The following is a 17,415-nucleotide window of genomic DNA, read 5'->3' as shown; positions in this document are numbered from 1 at the left end:
GGTGTTGCGCTGATTGGCTTCCCCCTCTACTGAGCTGTTTCTCCCCCTGCTGCTGGGTCCTTCGCCAGCATCATCTGGGAGCCTCCCCTTCACCTCTCGCTCCGATGTCAGTTCCCTGACAGTTCCCTTTGTAGAACTCAGAAGGGAGGAGGATGGGGACATATTTGGAATCTGTTGGCTTTGCCTAGCATTGGCTCTGGCCAATGGGCACCAGCCTCCACTGTCCAGCTGAAGGCAGACTCACCTGCCCTTTTCCTAGCATTAGTATTTGATCTAGCTTTGTTCCAAGGTCATCTTCCAAGCAGACGAAGCTCACATATACAAGAATAATGGGACATTAAGGCATGAATTAGAATTTCCACTTCTAAAATAAATAACAGTGCAAAGGTTGGGGATTAGCTAGCCAGGTGTTTTCGTTTTTGTCTCTCTTTTTTTGCACTTTGCTGTTATTTGGTGTGTGTTTTTTAAATAAAGTTTTCCATGTGCGCTGTTGGCCATTACGTGCAAAGTTTGTGTATTTTTATAGTGTTCAAAATCTATATACACGTTAAATGCTACTGGTTAAGTGCTGTTTGGTTGCGGGCGGGGGCGGGGGGCGAACAACACTGCAGCTTCATAGCCCTACAGCAAAGGGAATCACTGGAAGATGCGACATTGGCTTCTGATCGTGTTGTTGCTTTTGTAAAATAAACTTTCATATTGATTTGGTTTCCTGTGGCTACTTGGTGCTATGGAACTGAGACCTGCTGCGGGCAGATTCCTAAGGAATTCATTACCACAAGAGATGCTGATGGCTGAAAACTCAGATGGCTCTTTAAAAAAAGGATAAGACAAAATTCATGAAGGGTAGGTGGAAGGTCCATTCACAGCTCTAAACTGAATCTTCTATAAACAGAAGCAGTATATTTGAGTGTCAGATACTGAGATCCCCAAAACAAGAGGGTCTTACTTGTCAGCTTTCTGGCTGGCTGTTGTAGGAAACAGAATACTAAACTAGATAAGACTTTGGCCTGATCCATCAAGGCAATTCTTAGGCTCTAATTCCATGCACATTTAGGACTAATGTAGATTATACCCTCGTGATCTGTGATAAGTTACCCTTCAGTTTTCCCTAATGCAGGCATGGGGAACCTGTGCCCCTCCACATGTCACTAGACTCCAAATCCCATCGGCGTCAGCCAGCATAATCAAAGATAAAGGATCATGGATGTTGTAGTCTGTCACCAACTGGATAAACACGGGCTCTTGATCCTGGCCCCAAGGGGAGAAAGAGCAAATTAGACTAGCAGTAATGGGTACAGGGTAGGGACGCGGGTGGCGCTGTGGGTTAAACCACAGAGCCTAGGACTTGCCGATCAGAAGGTCGGCAGTTCAAATCCCCGCGACAGGGTGAGCTCCCGTTGCTCGGTCCCTGCTCCTGCCCACCTAGCAGTTCAAAAGCACGTCAAAGTGCAAGTAGATAAATAGGTACCGCTCCGGCGGGAAGGTAAATGGCATTTCCGTGCGCTGCTCTGGTTCGCCAGAAGCAATTTAGTCATGCTGGCCACAGGACCCGGAAGCTAATAAAGCAAAATGAGCACCGCAACCCCAGAGTTGGCCACGACTGGACCTAATGGTCAGGGGGTCCCTTTACCTTTAATGGGTACAGGGTATCATGCCTAGCCATGGCCTGGGGCAGACACAACATCCTCAAAGAACAATCACTCTACAAGTCAAGGACCCTGAGGAGCAGGCAAGGTGTCCTGGAATCAGTGTTGAGGACCTCTTTGAGGGGCGCTGTGGTGCAAGACCTACTGAAGAACCTGCAGAGCTGTCGGAGGAGGAGTTGGAACCACCCCTCAGGCCTCATGAACACTGACAACAAAAGGTCCAGGCCCAGGCTGAAGAACAATGACACAGCATGTACCTATGGACCCAGAATTGACATGTGATTTGTGAGTAAGCAATCCCTGAGACTCCATTACCGCCAGCAGCTGTGGTTAGGGTGTGGTCTGGGAGACCAGAATATATACGATTTCTTGAGCATTGCAATTGCTAGACATGGCACAGGTCACCCCCTTGTAAACTGAGAGCCAGTGTGGTGTAGTGGTTAAGAGTGGTAGTCTCGTAATCTGGGGAACCGGGTTCGCGTCTCCGCTCCTCCACATGCAGCTGCTGGGTGACCTTGGGCCAGTCACACTTCTCTGAAGTCTTTTGGCCCCACTCACCTCACAGGGTGTTTGTTGTGGGGGAGGAAGGGAAAGGAGATTGTGAGCCGCTTTGAGACTTCTTCGGGTTGTGATAAAGTGGGATATCAAATCCAAACTCTTCTTCTTCTTCCTGTGATATTGAACTTGGATTATTTTCAGACCCTGGGTTGTTTGGCCTGTGCTACAACTGTAACACTGCTTGTGTTGGAAGATGATGGACTTTTTGGAACTAGCCGACCTAACCGGAAGAGGCCGCGACCAGAAGGAGGAGGAATACTACGAAGAATGGAAGAAATTTAATGATTATTTAGTTAAATGTGTTAAGCTAAACTAATTGGAAACAGCTTCCAGATATTTAATGGGCTTAGGATTGTATTTATGTTAACTGATAAAATAATGTGTTTAATACCACAAGGAGAAGATTTAAAGATGTTAATGTTCAATTTAAAGTATATAAAAATTGGGTTTTGGAAAACCGTTACAAGGATTTTCAATGAAATTCAACTAAGGGGAAACGAGGAAGTTGCTTTACAAAGTTAATAACTGTTATTTTCAATAAGGTTATGATTTATGTTTGTTATGTTTGTTGTTTTGTGTTTTTGTTTGTCGTTAATATTGTAAAAACCAATAAAAAATTTTTTTGGGGAAAAACACACTGCTTGTGTTGGTGGCTACTTTGGTGAGAGGCTTATATCTCCAGGGACTGGGATCATGCCCCCCAAGGTGCTTAAAACAGGGATTGTCTCTGTTCTGAGAGCTAGTGGCTCGTCTTAAACCAGCGAAAACACCCAATATTTATTCAGTCCTACCAGTGTCCAGTTTATGCTTCCGTTCCAGCCAAATTCTTAGAGGGGATTTGCAAAACACATCAGAGAAGGTGACAGGTCAAATCTCTGACAGGCCATTGAGAGAGAAGGCCCATTTCTCCAAATAATAGCCTGCCGCAGTTGATGTCCCAAGAATGTTCTGTATTGAAAATATGTTTTCTTTTTTTTTATAATAATTTTTATTAATTTTCCAAACATATAATAAAACAAATAACAAAACAAAACCATACAAAACATACAAACAAATAAACATGTATAATTTCTTAAACTTATTTCCATAAACCTTCTTTCCCGGACTTCCCCATACCTCCCTTTTTCTGCATCCTTATGTTGACCCTTTCTCAGCAACCCTTCGTTTCAGTTAATTCGCTCATTTTCATTATGCATCCTTTAAGATTATGATTTACAGCTGCAATTCTCTATTTCTTATAACCATAACATCTCAGCCATCATCAATTTTACAACAGTCTTTGAGATATTTTTTAAATTTCTTCCAGTCTTCTTCCACCGTCTCTCTCCCCTGGTCACGGATTCTGCCGGTCATCTCTGCCATACCCATGTACTCAGTCACCTTCGCTTGCCATTCTTCCAGAGTAGGTAGCTGCTGCGTCTTCCAATACTTTGCCAGAAGAATTCTTGCCGCTGTAGTAGCATACACAAAAAAAGTTTTGTCCTTCCTTGGCACCAACTGGCCCACCATACCCAAAAGAAAGGCCTCTGGCTTTTTCAAAAATGTCCATTTAAGGACCTTTTTCATTTCATTATAGATCATTTCCCAGTAAGCCTTTACCTTCGGGCAGGTCCACCAAAGGTGATAGAAAGTACCTTCAGTCTCATTGCATTTCCAACATTTGTTGCTGGGCAGATGATAAATTTTTGCAAGTTTGACTGGTGTCATGTACCACCTATAGATCATTTTCATTATATTCTCTCTTAATGCATTACAAGCTGTAAACTTAATACCTGTATTCCATAACTGTTCCCAGTCATCAAACATTATGTCATGACCTATGTCTTGTGCCCATTTGATCATGGCTGGTTTTACTACTTCATCTTGTGTATTCCACTTCAGCAGCAAATTATACATTCTCGACAAGTTCTTAGTATTGGGTTCTAACAATTCTGTTTCTAATTTCGACCTCTCCATCTGGAAACCTAATTTCCTGTCCTGTTTAAATACCTCATTTATCTGACGGTAGTGTAACCAGTCTCGTACCTTAGACTTTAATCTGTCAAAACTCTGCAATTTAACTCTTTCACCATCTTGTTCTAAAATTTCACAATATTTTGGCCATTTGGACTCCATATTTAGTTTCTTTATCTCTTTAGCCTCCATTGGTGATAACCACCTAGGGGTTTTACTTTCCAACAAATCTTTATATCTTATCCAAACATTATACAGTGCTTTCCTCACAATATGGTTTTTGAAGCCTTTGTGTGATTTTACCTTGTCATACCATATGTATGCATGCCAGCCATATCTATTATCATATCCTTCCAGATCCAAAATGTCTGTATTCTCAAGAAGTAGCCATTGTTTCAGCCAGCAAAAAGCTGCCGATTCGTAATAAAGTCTCAAGTCCGGCAGGGCAAAACCCCCTCTATCTTTTGCATCAGTTAAAATCTTAAAGTTTATTCTGGGCTTTTTGCCCTGCCAGACAAATTTTGATATGTCTTTTTGCCACCTCTTGAAACAGTCCATCTTGTCCAGGATCTGGAGTGTCTGGAACAGAAACAACATTCTAGGCAATACATTCATCTTGATAACAGCAATTCGGCCTAACAAGGAAAGTCTCAACCTTGACCATATTTCTAGATCTTTCTTCACCTCTGTCCAACATTTTTCATAATTGTCTTTGAATAAATTTATATTTTTAGAAGTCAAGTTTACACCCAAATATTTCACCTTTTTTGTTATTGTTAAACCTGTTTCACTCTGAAACTTCTCTTTTTCTGCCATTGTTAGATTTTTCTCCAACACTTTAGTTTTTTGCATGTTCAATTTAAATCCTGCTACTTGACCAAATTTCTCAATTAGTTCTAAAACTCTTTTAGTACTGGTCTCTGGCTGTTGCAAAGTCAATACCAAATCATCTGCAAATGCCCTTAATTTATAGTCTTTTGCTCCGAGCTGAACACCTTTAACCAATTGGTCCCCTCTAATCATGTTCAGCAAGACCTCCAGGACTGTTATAAAAAGTAAGGGTGATATTGGGCATCCCTGTCGTGTACCTTTTTCTATAGGAATCTCTTCCGTTACCACATTATTAACAATCAACTTTGCTTTTTGCTTAGAGTATATAGCACCTATACCGTTTTCAAATCCTTGGCCTACCCCCATCCCTTGGAGATTCTTCTTCATAAAGGTCCAAGAAATGTTATCGAAGGCTTTCTCCGCATCCACAAAAATTATAACTGCTTTTCTATTAATCTTTACTTCAAGCAACTCTAAAATGTCTATAATGTTCCTTACATTGTCTGACATGTATCTCCCTGGGAGAAAGCCTGTTTGGTCCTTATGAATCTCCTGCACCAAAACTCTCTTTAGTCTTTTTGCTAAAATGTCTGCAAAAATTTTGTAGTCCACATTGAGTAGTGATATGGGGCGGTAGTTTTTAACCTGATTCTTTTCAGTCTCTGTTTTCGGTATAAGTGAAATAAAAGCTTCTTTCCACGATTCGGGTGCCTTTTTCCCTTCCAAAATTTCATTACAAACTTCCTTCAGTGGTTGTATTATCCATTCCTTCAGTGCCTTGTAATATCTAGCAGTCAAACCATCTGGGCCTGGAGATTTTCCTAGTTTCATCTTCTGAATGGCGTCCTCTATTTCTTGTCCTGTTATTTTCTCATTCAAAATCCTTTTACTTTGATCTGAAATCTTTGGTAATCCGTGCTTTTTAATAAATTCTTCTATTTCCTGCTCATTGGCCGGCCCTTGTGCATACAATTTCCTGAAGAAACTTTGAAAACAGTTATTTATCTCATTTGGTTTGTGGATAATTTTCCCTTCCATTTCCAAACTTGTCACAGTATTCAATTTTTGTCTCTTTTTCAATTGCCATGACAGAAGTTTCCCACATTTGTCTGCTGATTCAAATGTTCTTTGTCTCATTTGCTTTATCTTCCATTCTATCTCTTGGTTCGTCAGTTCCATGTATTGTGTCTGATAGTACTTTATTTCTCTCAGAATCTCATGAGACTTTGGTTTAGACCTCAATTTCTTTTCAGCTTCTTTTATCTTCTCCAAAAGTTTTTCTTTTCTCTCATTCTGTTTTTTCCTCTTTATGGAGTTTTGTTGTATTAGGAAACCTCGCATCACGGCCTTGCTAGCGTCCCAAATTGTTCTTTTTTCCACATCAGTTCTCAAGTTTATCTCAAAGTAATCTTTCACTGCTTTTTGGGCCTTTTTGTAGATCTCTTCATCTCTAAATAGGGCGTCATTCATCCTCCATCTGAAGGTTCCAGTTGTTGTTAGTTTCATCTCTATCTTCACTGCATTATGGTCGGAGCAAGTCTTTGGGCAGATTTCTGCTTTTTTTATCTTCGGTGCCATACAACTATTTACCCAAATTTGGTCAATCCTTGTCCAGGTCATTTTTGCTTCAGAGAAAAAAGTTCCCTCCCTCTCCAGAGGGTTCTTTACTCTCCAGATGTCAATCAAGTCCAGTGTTTCAGTCATTTCAAAGAAAGTCTTTGGAAGTCTTCCATCGTTGGAGATTGTCTGTCTCTGTGCCTTATCCATGTTAGTGGAGACAACACCATTCATGTCTCCCATCATTATAATTTTAAAGTCCAGATAGTCCATTAAAGTCTCATGCAACTTCCTAAAGAATTCCGCCTTCCCCTCATTTGGTGCATATATTCCCAGTATCATAATTTTTTCTCCTTGAAGTTGTATTTCTATCGCCAGGTATCTTCCTTGTTCATCTTTAAAGATCATTTTAGGGGCCAATTTTTCCTTTGCATAAATCACAACACCTCTTTTTTTAACTTTATCTGATGAGATAAATTCTTGTCCAAGCCTCTTGTTTATCAGTAGTTTTCTATGTGTCCTAGTCACATGCGTTTCTTGCAAACAAATTAAGTCCAATTGCTCTCTTTTCAAAATATGAAAGACTTGGCGTCTCTTCCTGGGGAGGTTAAGTCCATTACAATTCCAGCTAAGAAGTTGCAGAGACATTTTGATACTATGTACCTACTCCTCCAACTGCTCCAAGTTTTTGTTCCTCCTCCGATGGTGGTAAAAGTCCAAATGAAAGATTTGCTATATCAGTCGGTTCTTTCTCTGCTGTTGTATCTACTGTTCCTTTCTGTAGATCCTCCAAGTTTCTTTCCAAAAAGAATTCTTTATCTTGAACTGTTTTTATTTTGATTTTCTTTCCTGTGTAGTTAAAAGACAGCCCTTGTGGGAACTCCCACCTGAAAGGTATACTGTTCTTCTTCAGAAGGTAGACGAGATCTTTGTAGAAGGCCCTCACCTCCAGTATGTATTTAGGAATGTCTTTGAAGATCTGGACTTGACAATTCTGGATTACAAGAGATCTTTGGTAGTGTAGATTTAGTATTTTGTCTCTCTCTTCTTTAGATCTCAGTGTAATCAAGCAGTCCCTGGGCTTCTTGCCTTGCCTTCTGCCCAACCGGAAGGCCGTTGTTATTTCAAATTCTTCCTCCTGGAATTCGTCCTGCCAGAATTCAAAGATATTTTCTGTGAGGAATTCTATAAGACTGTCTTTCTCCTCCTCTGGAACTGATCGTAATTTAAGATTCTTCTCCTTTCTCTGAAGTTCCCACAAAGACAAAGTTGCATCATGTTCATCCACCTTTTTTGTAATTGGTGCAAGCTCCCTCTTAGTTTCTTCTGCTGTATCTTTTGCACTTTGAGCAATCTTTCTTGTTTCAGAATTTTCTTGAATAAGTTTATTTATAGAATCTGTATTAGAAGCTACACTTGCCGTGTTCAAGTCTAGTCTTGTTGTCAGGTCATTCAATTTTTTTGTATTCTCCGCCGACTGCTTTGTCAGTGCTTCCAAAGACTGGTTTATTTTGAGCAATGCCTGTGTCATTGACTCCATAGATGCAGTTGGTGCTTTTTCCTGTCCAGCTGGTGTTATGCCTTGCATCGAACCCCTTTTCTTTTGAGGTTGCTGGGTTTGTTTTGCTTTGGATCTAGTTGTTATCTCATCTGGTTGGCTACTCATGTCCTCAAGGTCAATTCTCACAGGAAAGACTTAGAAGTGGAAAATTCCACTCTTTCCCTCTCACAGTAACAAATTTTCTTTAAGTCCTCTAGAGGGAGCATTTAATTGTATCCAATTTGAAGAGCCAAAAGCACATAAAATAGTAAACAAAGAATCCAAACAGCAAAGTCCAAAAGTCCACAGTCAAAGCACTTTTTACAGTTTCAGCTTAAATGTTCACAAAATAACTCCATTAAAGTCTTGTAACTTTGTCCCAGTCAAGATCTTAACTTTGTATCCAATTTAAATTGACAGTTCAGCTGCCCGGTGTTTACTCCGGCAGCCCGACTCAGGGTTTTGACAGTGGAAGCTCTCTTTCCTGCACTCTTTTCAAGCAGGTTTGTAGATTTCCAAATTTCCTCCCCCCCTTCTCCTGCTTACTGGGGGGGAAGATTTAAGTCCGATGTCCGGTTTTAAGCAGCTTAAAAGTTAGCCTTCATTTAAATGCAGCTTTGTCCTCTCGTTGCTTTATTTACATGCAGTCCGGGGAGGCAGACTTCCTTACTTTATGCCTTTCCCGTTTTCAGTCAAATTTTAAATTCCGTTTTTAAATGTCCCGTTCAGTCTGTCAATCTTACTCACGGGTTTGTAGTCCAGTTCCAACTTTCAGGAAGGAATCGGCGCTCTCTGTTCAATGGCGACGCGGCTTCACTCCGCAGGCTGGGTGACGACTCTCAGCACCGCGCTCACACCCGATGCCGCTCCGTAGCCTTTAAAAAGGCTCTTTCACAGTACTGGGGGGCGCGAAAGGTGCCCGCCGAGTCTCCTTGTTTACAGGCTTCAGCGCCTGCAATTTTAGGGGTCCCCCGCTCGCCGTAGCGGGTCAGACCCGAACTTGCGGAGCAGTCCTCCCTCGGAGCTCGAGGCAAGGACCGCCATTAAACACTGGCGCCGACCGGAAGTCCCTGAAAATATGTTTTCACTAGGAAAAGTAAGTTGGGATAAACAGTCTCCAACTGTTTGGGATCAAATCTCTAGCCAAGACAAATTTGCAGAATCTCTGGGTTGCAAGGTTGCATATTTTTTCCAAAGCATATTTTTCTGTATGCAGTCTTTTCCTAATCTTGCATTGCTCTGAAGGACTGTCATCCTGTGGATTTATGATAAGAGATTAAACACGGAATCCTGGGACTGTTCACCTGTGGTCACTGGACTCCCGACTGCCATCACTCCAGACCACTGGCCATCCTGGTGGGATGGAATCCAACATCTGGAGAGCCTTCAGTTCCCCATCTCTGGCTTAGTTGATTGTCTAAATCTTTTAGTTGACTAAAATATATCTGAAAGGCTGTCTCCTTCCCTACAGACCCTCTTGGGGATTAAGACTGGCAGAGGGGGGCTGATTGGCAACGGCAGAGCTTCATGCTCCAGCAGCGGGGGGTGGAGAGCAGGCGGGGGCGGGACTGGCGCACATCCTGGGGGCGTGGTGCGCCACCCACAGGGGCATGGTGGGCATCCTGGAGGCATGGTGCCCAGCGCGGGCAGGGGGCAACTACAATGGCACCCCACTGGGAACGGGCTGCCAGGGGCGGTGCGCTCCCCCTGCACTCCTCTTCCTCCACCAGTGCCAATTGATAGTTCCAACCCCCTAGAACTTTGGAGGGTGGCGACCTCCGAGAGGGTTTTTTCTGTGGCAGCCCCCCAGGTGTGCCATTCCCTCTCCACAGAGGTGTTTCTGGCACCTTCATTATGTACCTTTCGTTATATGCTGAAGATGCACCTCTTTACTCTGACAGAATCCATTTCAGCTGTTTTAATATTGTATTTTAAAAAATACCTGTATCCCAGTCTGGGACCTCGTGATGAAAAGCAGGTAAGAAACTTAAATATTTAAATAAATATTTAGATGATTTTAATTATTTAAATATTTAAATAAACATCCACATTATTAGTATCAGAAAATGTGTGGAAGATAGTGAAATAAGATGATGTATTTAATTTTATTTTTACGTTTTGTAAGGTTTGATGTTATGTTATTAGTAACTTTTTCTGTTGAGAGATAGCAAAGCGGGTGAAAATAGAAACAAACCAGAAACGCAAGTTGGGGGAAGTCTTGGAGGGGAGGGAGGGAGGGAGGAATATATAGTAAACATTAAAAAATTGAGATGTATGTAATGAACGAAAATTCATAATGAATTTTTTTTTAAAAAAAAAATCTAAATAATACTACTTGATTAATGTTTAATTCAAGCACTTACAAAAACTCCACGTGGCAAGCAGTTCTGTTTCTGTCTCGCATAAGATGGAATGGCTTTTCTAAGATGGTTATGCAAGGACACGTTCATAGATTGCCTAAAAACCAAGAATGACTTTGCTTCAAAAATGTTGCTTTGTTTATGTTATGTATTGAAGTTCTCACCCTGGCCAAAAGGAGTATCATGTATGTAGTTTTCACTCAGGTCCACGTCAGTTACTTTAGCCGGGAAACTACAATGTTGACAGCCGGCTGCCTATGAAAGCAGGCCGGCTGAGCTGTTTGCTGTTCAGTTCTGTTCTGACCTGTGAATAAACAAGAGCTGCTTGAAGAGCTGCTTGAAGAAACTTAACAGTTTATATGCGAGCCCATGCAGATATAGCCAACGTACCAATCAATAGCACAATCCTGTACATGTCTACTCAAAAGCAGGTTTGATTCTGTGATCCCAGCTGCCATTCCTAGAGGCAGCCCAAGGCATTATATGACCAAAGAGATATGCCTCCTTTTACATTCCAAAAACAAAATAGGTTCTGTTTCGCCTCACCTTAAAGAAAACACATGTGCTCTGTGATTTATTTTCACCGTGAAATTGCTTCTAGGAAAGAATACATAACTTTTCTTGACTTATGCCGAGAATCAAAATGACAGAATGAATGCAGCCAACTTAATTTTTCTCTTTGACAGCTACATTCCACTGCTCTAATGCCTTCCCCTTGAAAAGCCCTGGCATCTGTACCCAGGGCTGCTTAATTCCTCTCACCTGCCTTCTTTAATCATCAGCCTTACCATTTGTTAAAAAGCCACTCTGATTGGTCAGAGGAATGCTTCATGTTGTTGTGGCTAAGTATTCTGGAGGCTTTTTGAATTATGGTGCTGGAGGAGACTCTTGAGAGTCCCATGGACTGCAAGAAGATCAAACCTCTCCATTCTGAAGGAAATCAGCCCTGAGTGCTCACTGGAAGGACAGATCCTGAAGCTGAGGCTCCAAGACTTTGGCCACCTCATGACAAGAGAAGACTCCCTGGAAAAGACCCTGATGTTGGGAAAGATGGAGGGCACAAGAAGAAGGGGACAACAGAGGATGAGATGGTTGGACAGTGTTCTCGAAGCTACCAGCATGAGTTTGACCAAACTGCAGGAGGCAGTGGAAGACAGGAGTGCCTGGCGTGCTCTGGTCCAGGGGGTCACAAAGAGTCGGACACGACTAAACAACAATTCTGGAGGCTTCGTTTAACTCTGCCAAGACTGCAATTCTCCTCCACTCCCAAGACGGCTTCCTCTTTTGTAGGAAGCAGGCTGGGGTAGCCTAACTCATCTCTAGGCTGTCAGAATTTTGCAGGAGGGATTCAAGTGCATACTGGAAATAGAAGATTGCTTCACTGATTAAAGCACTGTTGACATAACGGGTCTATTTTTTATTTTATTATTATTTTAAAAATGGAGGAATGCACTGAAAAGTGTGTGATGAGACTGGAAAAAAGTGAAGATGAATAACTGCGGAAAGGTGAAGGCTGGTGGAGAAGATAGGCACATATGTCTTCCTTTAAGTGGTGTCTCTGCACAAATTGCCTGATATGCAATGCCTACTGCTGCCCTAATGTAGCTGAACACAAACAAAAGAACAACAGTTGGTCTTAATGAGGGTCCGTCTGTCTGTCTGTCCCTTATAGTGATGGTTGGAGTTATTGAGTGTGACGTGAGGGGGAGAATCGCTTGAATGTAAATCTTACAATTTATAGATTGTAGGTCGGGAGGCAGAACCTACTCTGTTGTTTTATTTTCATAGTGCAGCTTGTGAAGTAGTAATATCAGAAAAGCAAAGGAGATGGGAATTTCATAACAGACTCTAATTGTATAGGACAGTTTCTCTTGTTATTATGCAACACTGCAATACATATTGCCATTTGTAACTGCCTGCAAGACTTCTCTGCTCATCAGCCACAAAGCCAGATTTTCACTCCAGGAGCCAAAATCCTTAGGACAGATTCATCATCATTAATAATAATAATAATAATAATAATAATAATAATAATGAATTTTATTTATACCCCACCCTCCCCGGCCAGAGCTGGGCTCAGGGTGGCAAACACCAATAAAATCACAATAAAAACATAATAGGGGGGAAAGGTGGGGGGACCAATTTAAAATACAGGTTAAAATGCAATTTAAAATGCAGGAAGCAGCAGCGATCACTGCCCAGAGAGGCTTTGAGTCCCCTAAGTCCATGATTGGTCAGAGAAGAATGGATGGAGGCAGGATCCAGTGGAAAGCAAGGCAGATATTTATTTTTCTGTTGCAACAAAGCTCCCTTCCCTCCTTCCAAGGAGGGAGAGACCCTGAACAAAAGTGTTCGGGAGCCTTTAAAGATTTTTGACATTGCCCAACCCCCTTAGCCAAAGACCACCCCAAAATCATCATACATACATCATAGGAGGCGGTCTACAGCAGAAATCCTGTCTGCCAGGATACCTGATAATGGTCGCTGGTTACATTATCTGGGCAGCCTGGTTATTCTTTTGTGATGGTTAATACTTCAGTTCCTGAATCCAGGTCACAGGCTCGCTCTATTCATACACAAATATGCTCTTAAGACAGGATTTGTAAGAGAAAAGACAATGGGAAGGCTTTCCCCATGAGCCTCCCTTACTGCAGAGGAATATTTGAGGTCATTGAGAGAGTCAAAATGCCTTTAGGATTGCTTTCCCATGCTATTTCAGACACATGGTTCATATATTTAGATATGTGTGCATTTATGAATATTTATTCTATATTTGAGACCTGAGAATTCTTATAACAAGGGGAAGTAGCCTGAGGCACAGTAAGGGTGTAGATTGTTCAAGGACTGTTAAAAGATTCAAAATAAAAAAAAATCCTTCCAGTAGCACCTTAAAGACCAACTAAGTTAGTTCTTGGTATGAGCTTTCGTGTGCATGCACACTTCTTCAGATACACTGAAACAGAAGTTGCCAGATCCTTCTATGTAGTGAGAAGGTGGGGAGGGGTATTACTCAGAAGGGTGGTGGGAATGGGAGATTGGCAGATCACCCTTCTGAGTCATACCCCTCCCCACCTTCTCACTATATAGAAGGATCTGGCAACTTCTGTTTCAGTGTATCTGAAGAAGTGTGCATGCACACGAAAGCTCATAATAAGAACGAACTTAGTTGGTCTTTAAGGTGCTACTGGAAGGAAATTTTTTATTTTGACTATGGCAGACCAACACGGCTACCTATCTGTAACTGTTAAAAGATTGTGTTGGTGGAGTAAAATAACTAATGCCTGCTTTTCCGAAGTGGAAGTGGTGTCACTAACCTGAGAAGGAAGGAGTGGCAACGAACAAAACAAAGGGAGGCAGATCTGGTTGTGTGAGGAGGGGGTCGGAGAGGAGGGGAAAGAGTGGATGGGATCTGTGACCTACATAGAAAGATGTTCACTATGTCGGACACAGTAGAATGTAAAACTAAATTATCAATGAAAACAAATTAGAGATTGTTTGATGGTTGTCATTTCATGCTTCATTCACTCCTTAATGAATCATTTGGAAAGGCTCAATCAATTTAGGTCAGTGGAGGCTGTATACATGAACCAATAAGCTACAGTACGTCCATTTTTTTTTTAATAACAACTCTTGGTTAGTACTTTGTCTGTAATATGATACGCAGCATAGATGACATCTAAATTTACTTTCTAGCCATTTCTCAACAAAATGTTGCCTTGAGAATTCCCAGCCTATCTTTGTAGGCACGTTCCAGCAGGCCAGTTGTACATTTATGTTTACAGAAGTCATTCTCTTCAGCTCCTTGTCCAATGAGCTTCCATTTCGCATCACCGAATTGGGCACAAAAACAGGAATTTTAAAAAATGTTCCGGTTTACCAAAAAAATAAAATCTACAATAGTTAATTTCATGGACATTGTATAATCTTTGTCCCACTAGGGGGAGCAACAGCACTTTATCAGCCAGCACATTTTATATTACAACTGAACGTCCAAAATTTGAAGAAAACTGACCTTCATATGTAAATGCTGACAATCCCAGATGAATTTTATGCAGGTCCAAAAATAGATATCTATTTCCCTGCTTTTGGCACATACCAACAAAAGCCTGCTCGTGCATGCTGACAACGGCATTTTAGGCAACTATTGGCTTTCACTGGTATATCTTTTGAGTTTTCAGGCATTTACAAAGTTTGCTATATTTGCAACAATATAATTGGCAACCTGCTTCCTCTGAACTATATTCAAGCCCGGCTGCTGAAGCAGCTGGATCCTTATTGGCTGTTAGCTTCTTTATTGCTCCATACTTTCGTAATCAAGTCTAGATTATTTCCTTTTGTAATACTGAATTTACTCTCCTCTGTTTGCAAAAAAGTTGATTTTGTTGTCTTTGAATGTATTGATACGTTCTGTTGATTGCTTTCTTCTCCAACCTCTAGTCCCTCAGTGCTTTGTATTGGATAATAAACGGGTGCCTGTTCTTAGCTTGTTTGGGCACAGCTCACTGTGGAAAGGGTATGTAAATAAGCTAAATCAAATCAGTAACATTCATAAGAATGTTAACGGAAAAATCCGAGGGCTCCCTTGGACAAAAACAAAGACACCAACCAGGATAACTTGGAGCAAAACAGCAGCCTGTAGGCTTGGCCTTTATTGAACTGTTGCAACAGGGTGTTCTCCTCACTTGCAGGAGAGAGGAAAGACCCAGAAAGATGGTCTGCAAGACCTTATAAAAACTTTTGAAATTCCCATCCTCCAGGTCAAGCCCACCCCCAGAAACATCATGCATACATTACAGAAAGGAGGGGTTGACATCATGCATACATTACAGAAGGGGTTGACATCATGCATACATTACAGAAAGGAGGGGTTGAGGGAGGAGTTGTGGTGGTAACCTGAGTGTCCTGTCACCTGGCTTTCCCCCTCCCCATGAGTCACTTCCAGGAGACAAAGGGGGTTTGCAGTTTCCTGCCCCCAGAGGGAAGATCTGATCATTGTCCTTTGTTTCAGTCCATGCTGAATCCACTCCCATATGCAAGTTCTTTGTGATCATGATTGTCTTCTGTCTGGGATCGTCAGGGTTGGCATAGCAGCTGGGCAGGGCTCCTGTGGATGTGCTGGGATGGTGAAGGGATTATGGCTGACCAGAACCAAGCCACCCCCCTTTGATAGTCCTTGTCATATGGAGTAAAATAAAAATGGAACAGTGCAATCCGATGTATGGTTGATTTTTCTATGAATTTATAACAGAAATGTGGCATATGTAATGTGTGAGTGTGAGTGTGTGTGAGGTTTGTACAAACAGAATGATTGGGGTGGGGGTGGGGGTTCCTGCTACAAGAATATAAAGAGACCTGATGGAACAGAATAAAAGCCCTATCTAATTCAGTACCCTGTTTCCCAACCAAATGTCCATGGAAAGTCTATATGCAAGATATGGGTGCAACAGCATGCTCTTGTTGTTGTTCCCCAGCTATTGTTCCCCAGTATACTGTCTCTGAACCTGGGCGTAGTAGAATTGAGTCATCAAAACCAGAAGCCATTGAGAGCTTTATCCTCCATGCATAAAACCAATTCCCTTTTAAAGCTATCCAAGTTGTTGTCCGCCATTACTACATGTGAATTCTCTCTTTCTCTCTCTCTTTTTTTAAAAGGATTTTTTTGGAAAAGTTTTTATTAAAATAATGCAGCATTAATACACACATATTACGAATATACAAGCATACCAACATACATTTCATACAATCCTTAAAAATGTTCAAACATACCTACTCAATCCCACAGATAATTCCTTTTCCCATTCCTCACCCCTCACCCCACCTTTGTGTTAGACTTCCAGTCTACTCAATTGCAATTTCTTTCCACTTCTATTACTTTCTTTTACACACCTTTAACCCAGTTTTCTGCTTCTTTTTCTATTATACATTGTTATCCATCTTATTTAGTATTTCAGTATTTAAAATGGAACTTGTTTATTCTAATAGTTCTGATTTTTCAATGTGGTTTTGCAAGTATCCTTTAAACACCTTCCAGTCCCTGTCTATCTTCTCTTTTGAGAACCTTCCAATTTCCCCCATTGTTTTGGATATATTGTAATACTCCAATAATTTGGCAAGCCACTCTGTTTTTGTCGGTATAATACCACTTTTCCAATTTTTTGCAATCAATAGCCTTGCGGCTACTGTTGTGTATAAATATGTCTTGTCTTCTTCCTTTAGACTTCCTGGTACTATTCCCAATAGAAAACCTTCTGGTGTTTTCCTAAATGAGTATCTGAACATTTTTTTCACTTCATTATATATTGTTTCCCAAAATTGTTTGATGTTTAAACAATTCCACCATATATGCACCATAGTACCTTTTCCAGTGTTGCATCTGGACACTGGCATGATGCAACACTAAAAAAGGATTTTTATTAATTTTTCTGTTTTACAATTTCAGATAAACATTGGGCTATGTGAAGAGCAATTGCCTGCTTTAAATCTCCTGCTTCTCAGTTTAACTGGATGACCCTGGAGTCTGAGTATAAGAAGAGAGGAAGGAGCAGAAGACAACCCACTCTTTCCATGCATCATTTTATACATCTATCAGACATGCTGGGTTATTTTAATGCAGCTCGAATAAATGGGGATTCATTGGGTGGGTGGGTGGGTGGGTGGGTGGGGGAAACCATGTACCCCACCTGGAGCTCCTTGGAGAAAAAGGTGGGACATAAAGGCAAAAAATAAAATATAGTAAATACATTCTGGCTGTATTTGGCTGTAGGGCGTTGTTGAGGAGGCCAGAATACATAAGGTCTCCCTCTTGCGACTTGCAATTCCTGGAAATAGCAAATGCCTCTCTCTGGTTTTTGTCACCTTGTGGAGCTGCACCTTGCCTGCCTTTCTGTGATATTAACCTTGGGTGCCTGACCTTGCCTCTGGAAAATGTTTTGGACCAGGACTAATTCTCTGTGTTGACCCTGGTGTG

At 41.4% G+C, this 17,415-nt stretch overlaps 1 protein-coding gene across 4 annotated transcripts in view; it reads left to right on the top strand.

Moving 5' to 3' along the window:
- LOC310693600 (tropomodulin-2) overlaps positions 1-703 on the top strand; it is a 59,675-nt gene extending 58,972 nt beyond the window's left edge. For 2 of the 4 annotated variants that reach the window (XM_083475977.1, XM_083475974.1), the window contains one exon: positions 135-703. The gene's annotated coding sequence lies outside the window, so the exon portion shown is untranslated. Of the gene's footprint in view, positions 1-122 lie in introns of all 4 variants that reach the window. The other 2 variants (XM_083475975.1, XM_083475976.1) reach the window with 2 other exon arrangements.
- The last annotated feature ends 16,712 nt before the right edge of the window (positions 704-17,415 follow it).

Source organism: Podarcis liolepis (assembly GCF_965112155.1).
Source record: "Podarcis liolepis genome assembly, chromosome: 14".
NCBI lineage: Eukaryota > Metazoa > Chordata > Lepidosauria > Squamata > Lacertidae > Podarcis > Podarcis liolepis.
The sequence above is the reverse complement of the archived record's forward strand: the minus strand, read 5'-3'. Positions and strand labels throughout refer to the sequence as shown.